The sequence below is a fragment of the Lycium barbarum genome, chromosome 3 (assembly GCF_019175385.1).
Source record: "Lycium barbarum isolate Lr01 chromosome 3, ASM1917538v2, whole genome shotgun sequence".
NCBI classification, from domain to species: domain Eukaryota; kingdom Viridiplantae; phylum Streptophyta; class Magnoliopsida; order Solanales; family Solanaceae; genus Lycium; species Lycium barbarum.
The window spans coordinates 104685390-104697971 of NC_083339.1; the positions used below are offsets into that span (position 1 = coordinate 104685390).

A 12582-nucleotide genomic window follows, 5' to 3' on the forward strand; every position below is an offset into this window, starting at 1 on the left:
TAATGCTCATGTAGACACTAACGAAATCCAGCCAAAAAAATTGCAAATCTGGTGGTTTAGTTTTTTCTTTTGTTGAGCAGATTCTTCAAAATAGCACAGCAATAGATGAAGAAGAAGCAGAAGATTCAAAGGATATTTTATTATATTATACACATTTTTAATTTTGAACCACAAGATTCAAATGTCTATCTTTATTTCTTAAACTCTGTGTCTAGTCAAACTTAGACATTTAAATTGAGACAGAGGGAGTATATGCCAAATGAAGGATATGAAAGGACAATTGAGACATTGCATTACATAATTAACAAAGAAATTTATAGAATAAACTCACCAAAATCAATAGCAAAACTCTAATTTAACAGAAAAAATTAAAAGAAAATATCAAATTCAGAGTACCAACTATATGAACCACCAAGCAGGCCAGAGAAAAATCAGATCGATCGAGTGACGACCAGAGAAGTAGAATAAAGGCTGAGAGACCACCGAAATAGTGAAGAAGAAAGGCATTACTCACTTTAGTTAGTATTTATGGTTTGTATATTTTGCAAAGGATACCACGATCTTATTAGTGAGTCTCCATATTTTATTTCTTTTCCTCTTATTTTTCCTCTTAATTTCTCAATTATTGTTAAAATTTGTCTTATTTTAGTTATGTCCGCCTCTTTTTATATTTAGTAAGTTGACAATTCAAATATACTACATGTCAAGTTTATAATCACAAGATTTAAAGGATATTTTATTATATTATACACATTTTTAATTTAGAACCACAAATTCAAAAGTCTATCTTTATTTCTTAAACTCCGTGTCTAGTCAAACTTAGACACTTAAATTGAGACAGAGGGACTACATGCCAAATGAAGGAAATGAAAGGATAGTTGAGACACCGTGGACACGTGGGGACTTAAAAATTAAACACACAAGAGGTATAATTAATGTTAAACTTCTAAAATGTACACATGTTAGTCCTTGCTTAGAGTACGATGTCATGTGCTTTCTATAATAGAGTAATAAAATAAAGTGTAGAAGTAAAGAAATATGATAACGTAAAAGTGGAATACACGTGTACAGAGAATAGGTGGCAAACCAAGTACCCCCTCCGTCCCAAAAAGATTGTTTTAGTTTGACTTGGCACTTTAAGAAATAAAAGAAGACTTTTGAAATGTATGGTCCAAAACAAGCCTTAGATATTTTTGTGGCTGTAAATGATCTCATAAAGTTAAATTGTTTCTAAATATAGAAAGGTGTCAATCTTTTTGGGACATACTAAAAAAGAAAAGTAAGACAATCTTTTTGGGACGGAGGGAGCAGTAGTACTTGTTAAATGAAGTGTACCCATAACTAGATAAAAAGGAAAGAAACCAAGTACAATTGAAATAAGTCTAAATTTAGTGTACAACTCATACAGCTTTTCGTGCAATTTGTTGTTGTTGTGTTCGTCCCTCTTGGACACTTATTTATATTAGAAAAGAAAAAAATTCAGCAAGAACGTGAAAAGTCAAAAGTGAACAAGTAAAAGTGCACGGAGGAAATGAATATGTGTCGAAGAATTAAAATTAAAGTGCATACACGTATACATGAGAAGAGAATAAATATTCAGCTTTGAGTATTAATGAGACTCAAATGGTGTGGCTTGGTATATAAAATGACATCCACATGGTTTGTAGAAGCACATACACATGTCCGATAGCAATAAAATAGGCTCACCCATTTATTGTACAATTTATGTAACATTTGGTACAAGACTCATTTCAGCAGTGTTCGTCCCACATAGCCACTTTACAAATTTTTTATGTTGTGTTCGTCCCACCAACTCTCACTTCTATATATTACTAGATAATTGCTGCCCGTGCTGCGTACGGGCCCAACATGAGGAACGACTTCAAAGTTGATATGCTACTGTGTCACTCCCTCTAAAGTCTAGAAATGCCCATATATTTCATCCTCTACTCAAACAAATTGAATATAAATAGTTGTTGTGCGTAAATAGGATATGTACATACGGAGTATACATAGTTGCTGACTATTTATGCTACATAGAAATTTCTTGAAAGAACAAAACTTTTTTTTAATAGTACAACTTCAAAGCCAAATGATTAAATGCCATAAAAAAACATGACATGAGACATCACACGAAATTCATCATTTGATTTTGTCTGCTAATGTTTTTCATCGTCATCCTTACATCAGAAATTCCTGATAGCCTCCATGCTCCACATTAAATATTGCCAAAATGTGGAAAGCTTTGTGCAACTATTGGCGCCAAGTTTACTGTGTGGTAAATCATCTCACACTATGAGTTCACCAGCAATATGCATGGACGTATTTCTAAAAAGGTGTCATACCACCTGCAAGCTTAGAACTTTACCTATTTGGTTAGCAAGGCCGTAAAGCTCAACCAGATAACCATGATGCATAACAGAAATAACCTCATAATATTCCTGCATAAAATATAAACATAAACAGGCATCCCTTTTATCCGCCAATCTTGCACAATTGGAAGTATGTAAGATACAACCCAGGGGTTTTTATAGGGCAAACCCATGTATCAGAACATCCAAAAAGGCTTATCCACACGTCCCGTGGGTGTTGATAAGACGGGATTCATATGTCAACAGCAGAGGGGAGGATAAAGAACATTAAAAGACCAAACCTTGGTTTTCTGCCAATGGTCTCTCAATTTCAAATATGATGCTTTTATCGTTAATTTCCTTTGTATAATATCAAAGTTCCCCTTCTCATATAATATGTGTCTTTTAGGACAAAGAGATAAGCTTCATAGGAGAATCATTGAAGAGTAGGGATAACAGAGAAACAACCAAAAAATCAAATTTATAAGTCCAATTGTTTCTTTTTTTCTATTAACTCCTAAAAATTAGAACAAATTACCTTGTGCTGGTTCTTAGAAAAGGTAAAGTAGCTCACTTTGCCAACTATAATCCGTCTGTCTCAAAGCAGCAATACTTGCATGTTAGTCAGAGACACAGGAACTCTAAGAGACAAAGTTGAATCAAAATTGAGATTCTACTTATATCAATTTTTTATTCTTAAGCTATGGTCTCTTGATTTGAAAATACTGCAAAAAGTGATGGTTTAGCAGAAATACGACATAGCGAGGAAATAAGATGTTGAATTTTTCCTTTGGTCCGACCCTTTTCTAGAACCAAAGATCTATTCTATATTTCTATTTGGCTTTGATTTGCAGTACGGAATCTGAAAAATCTTTTGTCAAACCCAGAACAAAAATTCTTTTGTTTTTTTTGGAAAATGGAATTTTGTATCCACCAATAGAGTGAGGTACAATCACAACATTCCTTGGAATTTTTCTCTAAATTGCCCCATAAAAGCACATAGTATGTTTTTTTGAAACTGGTAATTGTTAAAACCACATAGTATGTTAGAACTTTGTTAGTCTAACTTTATCAAACAGATGAACACATTTTTTCAGGAGTCGTCATTAGTTGAGAAGTTAGAATCACCCAGACTTTGAGCTTAGTTGTAGGATTCTTCTATATAGTTCCAGATCTTTAAAGGAGCTTTTATAATCAAGACCCTTAATTTAAGCTTAATATGGTACTTATAAGTTATATCTCATTAACATCAGTCATTATCTAAGGGACAAACTGAGATAAGACAAAGCACCGAAACTGTACATTAAACTCTAAGAAGCATTAATCAAAAGTAAAAACAGAATACAATTTGGGTACAAGATATATATTTGGTCTTAACTACATATCCAGATAAGGTGGAAAATACATTATTGACAACTTACGTTTTCCTTTGATGTGCAGAATTAGGAACCCGGTTCCACTCCGGTCCTTCAGGGAATTCTGAAGAGCTGCACCACCCTTTTGTGAGTTTCCAAGCTCCCATTTCTACACACTTCAATATCTATAAATTTCAGAATTAGCACACATCCATCAACCAAAAATATAAATCAATCTTCTAATTAAGAAAACAAAAGCATATAGAATTACCGAAAGAAGAGACATCAAATTTGAGGACGGTAAGCTTAAGGGGTTCCTGCCGTAAGCTCTTCTCCTTCAAGATTTAATCTCTGACCCTAACAAAAAACTTAGTCAGCTTGCGTAACGATACCTTTGTATAGATTAAGAAATTCTTTTAATATGATTTGGGTAATATTTAAAAGAGGAGGAAATTGTAGCAGAAATTGAAAGAGAACTTTTTTTTTAATCGAAAAACAAAAATCTCTGTCTCAAACAATAGGTAAAGAAGCGTATGCAAGGATTTTTAACTTAGAAATTAAGCAAGATTTTTCCAAAAGTAAATAATGAAGAACTATACATATTGAATATTAAAATCAGAAAACCACTAAACACACTCTGTTGTAATTCTACGTGTAGAGAAGCCTTAAAGTTAATAGCAGCTAGAATAGTTGCTTTTGGGATTGACTGAACGACATCCCCCATTTTCTTCTTCGATCTGTTTTTCTTGTTCTTCTACTATTGATACTTTTTGGCGTCTTCTGCCTGCCAAGTGCCGGAAGGTCAAGGAAATATGCTCTGACTCTTTCATCTTTGTTTATTATGCTCGAGTATATCAAAGAAGTATTTTGGGTGGTTGAATTTATACATAAACCTCTGAACTTCTCTTAAACTTTTAGCTTTTTTGGTCTACTATTATCTATAACAGAATATTTCCATCCACATCTTTCTTCCATATCATCTTCTTGTCGTAAGACCTGGTCGTAGAGCAACTGAATAATTAGACCTAGTTAGATCATGTGTTACCATAATTTTAAGGCATCGAAGAATTTCACAATGATATTAATGTAGAGATCTCAAATTAAACAATCATAAGCTCGAAAAGGGCACACTAATACAAATTTCTAACAAGTTGGCAGAGAGAACAAATGAGCATAATCACTAAGAGAAACACAATTATCCATAAATATAACTGCAGATCAATATTATTTTCAATTATATTACCTCGATTGAATCCCCAGCAAAGATTACAACCGACTTCTTTGCAATATGATTTGGTAGAGAGCGAATTTGTCCCATTTAAATCAAGTACAGCTTTCTCATCCTTCGTCAGATGATTTGGTCGCAAGAGGAAGTTTGAGCCTTAAACCCTAACCTGAGCATCAGAGCATAGAGAGCGGCAACAATATGTTAAGGCTCAGGGTTAAGCTCAAGTTACACATAAGAATCCTTATACTAAAAAGGATAAAACATGTGTTTCTGATAAACTAAATTGGGCGGCATAGCTGATTCGATGGCTATTCAGTTTCAGAATTGAAGGATACGTTGCATCAGATTATATCAAAGTCGAAAAGGCCATTAAACCCAAAATTTAAAGAAATCAAGCAGCCATGCCGATAGAGAATGTCGAATTTCGCCTTTCATCAGATCCTGATTTCAGTGCAAAACAAATTTGTAGATATCGCACTCATCCGATGATTACTCAAATACAAAACCAACCTGTTACTATTTGATTGTTATATTAAAACATAGATTCATATATGAAAAATCCACCTACTGAGAAATTAGCACTTCACGAGATTAACCATAACTCATGTCAACTATTTATAGAATTTTCTATGAATATATGGATTGTCTACTGACAACAGGAAGTTTTATGCCTTGAGGGCTCTCTTAGGAGCATCAGCTTATGTTGCACTCTCGATATGATTCTAGCGGTGGGCTTATTAAAACTTGCATGAATAACATGTGATATTCTAAAACTTTTAGCATTGAATAAACGTTATCTGAGGTGTTGAAATTCCAAAGCCCTATGTCCTAAAATTTGTTCAGTCTAAGAAATATTCCCTGAAAACATTCCTAGGACAGTTATGTAGTTTGCTAATAAAGGAAAAATGACGTGCAAATTTCCAAAAATTCTGTTTATTTGTTATAGCGAGGCTAGAACAGTTAGAAGAATATGTGTCTTAATAATGTAAGTTGCACCAGAGTCTCCACTATGTGTACACCCAATATGAGACATTCTTCATTGAAGATACATCTATCCGTTCACAACGATTATATAAATATGGATCTGCCAAAATACTGAGTACTCCAGATTAAGATTTCAAAATAATTACTTGAATGATTTTTTTTTTTTGAAAAGGCAACAAAACAGAAGTGGCAAAGTCCATTTCGTGACGCTCTACATTTACAGAGTACTTGACATAAAGCAAATACATGCAACTACAAAGAAATGAATAAGTCATGTTTTTAAACACAAGGAAATTAAACTCGCCATAATGCCCACCAAAAGAAAGTGACACTGAACCTTCATATGGTAATCTTAAAAAAAGGTGAATCACCTTTATTTGGGCAGCTAGCCATTTTTGTCCTTGCAAAGAAAATAAAGCACTCTCCACTCTGATAAAGCAACAATTTTGTATAATCAAGTTTGTTCTTTAACCATTTTATCTAAGTGGGAAAAACATAATAATATTTGAGTATAAAGAACTTCAATTCTGAGATGGAGAACAGAATATTATTGCACCAAAGAGTTTAGTAGCTTTTCAAGGTTAGCCAAACTTACAATCAAAGTTCAATGAAAATATTAACTAATATATTAAATGTGTCGATCGATCGACCAGGAGATAAGGAAAGGAAAAGGGAAAACGTAAATGTGCACCTTCCTTCACTATGCAATGCTTCACTTGTAGGCATTTCTAACTGAAGTATACCAGTTCTTGTTGTCAATCACTGCATAACACAAAGAAACATGTATCATTAACCAAAAGTTCTATTTGTTCTTACACCCTCAATAACATAAAGAACTGTTCAGTAACTATTTATATCTTTCAAATTATGGCCTGGAAGACATATGACTAAAAAGAGGTGATTAAAACAACCTACACCACAACATCTTAATTCTAAAATTATACATATTAGTTGGAAGACAATTCTGCTTAAGTTCTAAATGCTGGTTAAATACCTTTTCTATATAATCATTTTTTCAAGTAGTATAGATGTCTCATGGTCAATACTGGAATAGCTTGCCCCCCTCATTAACACAAAGAACTGTTCAATAACTATCTTATATCTTTCAAATCATGGCCTGGAAGCTATATGACCGAAAATAGGTGATTAATTCAACCAACTAACACCACAACATCTTAAGCGTGAAATTATACAGATTAGCTAGGAGACATTCTGCCAAAGTCCTAAATGCTCTCATAAGTACTTTCCAAAATGTCACCTGGTAGTGGAAGTCGGTTTAGAAAGATGGTGGACATAAAGAGGAAAAATAACCGGCAGAATCTTTTGAATTTATAAACAATACAGAGTATGCATTAGTACAAATTCGAATGCTATTCAAGAGAGACAAAATGAACACCTATGCTGGAATAAAAGTAAAATATCATGCAGCAGTATGAGGATTCTTTTAGAAAACTGTAAATTTCCTCAGCAGACATAAGATACACAAAATAGAAAAGTACCACCCACCGCATGTAAGCATAATAGTTGTAGAAAAAGCAAATCTAAGAGCTGTCCAAACTAAAAGGAATGAAGTTAATGCACTTTTTCACACTTGCAATGGATAAGAACTGGATAATTCTCATTAAAAAAGAAAAAAAAAAGGATACTTTTTGACATCCACAGACATTAAGAAAATAAAGTATGCATCCATTCACCAGGATTATTGACCTAGAAGCATGACAGAGAGAATGTCAGAGACTGCTTACCTGTTAGACATTTCAAAGCCACTGGTATAGCACAACTGGACATAGCTGATGTCTCCTGAAAAGGAAAATGTTTTTTTCAATCAATAATATTAAATCCAGAGAATAGACAACAAAAGTATACTCCAAACAAATTGTTCTTCAGACTCTTCCACTTATTTTTTTTTCCCATTATATTTTCCATTAAAGTTTTTTCCGCCCCCCCCCCCCCCCCCCCCCCCACCCTCCCCATATTCAAATCCACCTCGTTCAGTTGCTACTTTTGTGTCTCCTTTGACTGAACAAAAGTGTTCATTTTTTTGTTGTCTTCTCCAATGTCATTCAAGGTTAGTGTCAGGAGGGAACCAGACTACTTTTCGTTTTCAGCACATGACTGAATATACACCTTTCCAGATGTTGGTTGATAATTGTGTGCAAATGATTCTTTCACTTAGATTCTGAACATTTGAACATCTTTCATTGATAGGAACTCTTTTCCGGATAAGAAATTCACTTGTTTTGCGAGTTCAGTCATGTAAAAATCAAAAAATATAAGTTGTTTAACTTTACCAACAACACAACTATTTGATGTGGTTACATGAAATTTATTTAAAGCTGTAATTTGTATCTTAACTACAGTTAAATTTGTGAATCTCCTCTGCAATAAGGAATCATCATATTCTTTTTTAAAAATTTCTCTATCACATTGCCTCGTCACTCCCTACAACAATATCTCAGAAAATAAACCTGAAGATTTTTAGTTTTTCCTAACAGAGAATCAGGAAGCACATATAGTATATTGATACTCCTATTAACAAATTGAAAAGCAAAAGAATTACATACCTTCCTGCTCACCATTCTTGAAGAATTTTCATTCAAACATTCAATTTCTTCTATTTTACCCAAATATTATCCCCAAAAAAATTAAGCAAAATACAGAATAAATAGTGTGCTAACCTTGTCAAATTAGCGGACTATGTAGAGTATGTGATTTATATTGAGAAAATTAGAGTAAAAACAATCCCACATCTCCGCCTAAAGAACTCATGACAACAATAATCAAGAGAGTACAAAACATTTGAAGAATAGACTAAAATGAATATTAACTTTAAAATTGAGCTCAAAGTTTTGCCCTAAACTCTTTCTCCTTCAAGCCTAACTCTCCGACTCCAAAATACTCAAACAGTGTTCTCGAGAAAAGAACGAAATTTGAGCAAAAATTGTAGAAGACGTAGCAATGGATCTTTTTTAGATCTAACTTGTATGTGGCGTCTCTTTGCTGATAGAGATAGATTTTTTTTTTATACAAAGGGGTATGCGGAGAAAGTGAGAAGCTTCCGAATTTGGTGGAAATGTCACAATTGACCTTTGGACGGACGACGATCCCTACTTTCACTCATGCTTCTATGTTAGTAGAAATAATTAAAATTATAATTAGTATAATTATGTTCAGATGGGGTAGGTGAACAATTAAGCAGTTTTTAAGTATGGTCCAAATATCTGTCACATTCCCATGTGGGACTCTTTCTGGAAAGCAAATGGAAAATTGCGACGTTCATGACTAATTATCATATTGTGCCTCGTGTGGTATATTCTCTAAAACGAAATCTACATTTGAACGAGACCGTCCAAAAGTAGCCTTATTTTCGGAAAATAATTTGAACTTTACATATAAACCCCTTAAATATGTGTTAGCTATTATTGTTATTACTGTTAGTTAGAGTTATTTTAGAGCATCTCCAACCCATTGCACCATTTTTTGCACCAAAATGGTGCAAATTAACTCCAATCCATTGCACCATTTTTTGCACCAAAAAAGAATATTCCTTTTATATTCTTTTCTCTCTTTTATATTATATTATTTTCTTTTACTTAAATTTTATTTTTAATTTCATAAAAAAATCCTTTCTTTTTGTTTTCTTTTTTTACATATCCATCCCATGTAATTCATAATCCTTTGTTATATAATCATTTAATATAAAAATATTTTAAATAATATAAATTGTAAGCAAATATTATACGTTATACATATTAATGGATAATTCAAATAAAAGTGAAATCATTGATAATATATAATTAAATAAATACTATCACATTAAGGTAGAATTTATTTTAATTTCTACATAAATATTCAACTTCCATGATTAGTACGTTGCTCCCATAAATACTCTACTAATGCATTACGAAGTGCAAAATGAGCATCTTTATTCTTAATTTTTTTGTGTCGAGCTAAAAATTGTTCAAATCGATAATTTTCATCTACTACCATTTCTACTGTTGGAGTTGGATCTTCCCAAGCATCTTGAATTTGTGCATTAAGATCACGCTCATCCTCGATTATCATGTTGTGCAGTATAATACATGATGTTAATATATCATGTAGCACTTCTTTTCTCCAAAAACGCGACGGCCCTGCAATAATTGCAAAACTCCGAATGCACGTTCAACATCTTTTCGACATGATTCTTGTTTCGTCGCGAAATATTTCTTCTTTTGATATTGTGGCTCATGAATGGTTTGCACAATAGTAGACCATTTTGGATATATACTGTCAGCTAAATAATAACCCACATCATATTCGTTTCCTTGAATAACATAATGGGCGGGAGGACCAATACCTTTAGCAAGATTGGAAAACAGATGTGACGATTCTAAAACATTAATGTCATTATTGGTGCCGGGCATACCAAAATATGCATGCCATATCCAAAGGTCATAATCAGCTACAACTTCAAGAATTATTGTTGGGGATCCACTACGACCTGCATATTGTCCAGCCCATGCTGTTGGACAATTTTTCCATCTCCAATGCATGCAATCTAGACTACCTAGCATTCCTGGAAAACCACGTTGCTCACCGATGTGAAGAAGCCTTGCAACATCGTTAGCTGTTGGTGATCTCAGATACTGCTGGCCAAAAACCGTCACGACCCAGCTAGGGGTCGCGACGGGTACCCGGGGCTAGCCACCGAGCACCACTCACTCTACCACTCATCTTACTCACTTAAGGCCCTTTTATCAACTTCATACACGAATTATAGGAAAAACATATTTTAGATAGAAATATAAATGCTTTATATACATTTGCCTCTCGGCCATCAAAATAATATATACATATAATGACATCTTGTGAGACCATCTAACCCACACTGCGTATCTACGAGCCTCTACTGACAGACTGTATATATATAGACGGAACAAGACTCCGCCGTGCCCAAAATGTGCATATATACCAGAAGAAGAATCATAAGCACCTTCGAACAATTGAGTGCTCTCAATCGGCTGACAACTACTAAGAATCCGGATCAAGCTCTCCTCCCTGTCTACCTGTGGGCATGAACACAGCGTCCAAAGAAAATGGACGTTAGTACGAATATTGTACTAAGTATGAGAGGCATAAACAATGAAACAAGATAATGATATAAAGAGAATATCAATATGAAGCATCTGGATCTGACTGATAAACATAAGGAAAGTAATGCATGCTGTCTTACTCATACTCATCATCAAATCATATATGCATAATGTATAAGCTGCCCGTCCATGTCGGATCGGTGTAATAATCAATAACATTAGCCCGCGTCCAGGCCTCCGGCATCCGGGGTACCATCTCATGCCGCCCACTAGTGGTGTCTGCCCATGCCAAATGGTCATGGTGTATCCGTATAGCTGCCCACCTTAGCGGTGACTGCCCGGCCAACTAGGCGCGATGTAATATTATCATGACATGATCATATTATTATAGTACATGCGTAAAGCTCAAGATCAACTATACTTTATCGGGGTGACGTAAGGTCGTGATCCCCCGATTTCATTATGGAGCAATTATTGACATTCTGCCTCACCTTGAAGGAATTAGCACTTAAGGTGAGTGTAAGTAATCAATAACATCTCTATCATTATGGCATCATCGTATTATATCTCTTATCTTATATAGACATTTATAGATATAGGCTTTTTAGCTTTCTTCGGAATACATGAACTCATGAAGAGGAAAGGAATTTATGCTATAGGATTCATGCCATTAGAAGGAAAGGACTAGCCTCACATACCTTGTCGTTTAGCTAGGCTATCGTTCACTTGCTCTCCTTTAATGTCACGTCGCTACCTTCACGAGAGAATTCATACCATCGTTAGTTGATCGACGAGAAGAACGCGCTACTATTTCTAGGGGAAAATTGGGCAGCATTTCCTTTGTTTCTACTACTTTTCCCGTGTTTCATTTCAACTACCAAACATTTACAACAATACTCATAATATCGTATCAACAATCGTCATTTATCTATATTTGCCACATTCCACCGTTTTCCTCCAATTTCTCCACATTTATGGTTATAGCTCGTTATCGCATTTTCTCATATATAATACTCATTTCATGGTCTAAACATCATTTACAACGTATTCATGATCATAGTATATCAACATTCATGATTCCATTTAACTACCATTCAATTGTGACACTATTCACTCATTCAAGACCCATTTTCCATGTCTTTCTACAATTCAAGAATCTTAGCTTTCCAATACCTTAAACAACGTGATAAAGTCATGAAACTTACCTTAGATGATGGTTGAATAAGTCTTGAGAAGTAATGCCTTCTTTGCACCAAAACCCTACTTCACCTTTCTTGGGTTTTCTTGAGGTAGATGACTTTTACTTGCATTTCATACACTTTGTTTCATGGATTTGATGTTGTTGATTTTGGTTTTCCTTTGATTCTCTTGAATTCTTATGGATGAAGTGTTTGGAGAATTTTCTAGAATGTTCTTGAGTTGTGGAGATGAGAAATGAAATAAAATGAGGTTAGGATCCCTTTTTAATACTCAAAATCTGATTTTTAATGAACAACAGTCGGGGTGTACAGTGGTCGTAAACCACAGTTTACGGACCGTATACTAGTTTACGGGCCGTATAACGTGGTCGTATTTAAGCATATAAAAAA

General features: G+C 34.2%; 1 long non-coding RNA gene across 2 annotated transcripts; it reads right to left on the reverse strand.

Moving 5' to 3' along the window:
- Positions 1-1995: 1995 nt before the first annotated feature.
- On the reverse strand, positions 1996-7876 carry LOC132631692 (uncharacterized). Of its 2 annotated transcripts, none has more exons than XR_009579007.1 (6): positions 7664-7876; positions 6610-6680; positions 4950-5100; positions 3978-4057; positions 3773-3891; positions 1996-2362 (listed from the first exon to the last, which is right to left on the reverse strand). It is a non-coding gene; the product is annotated as an uncharacterized LOC132631692 (long non-coding RNA). The 2 variants fall into 2 exon arrangements; XR_009579006.1 differs by having other exon boundaries at positions 3978-4063.
- Positions 7877-12582: the final 4706 nt, after the last annotated feature.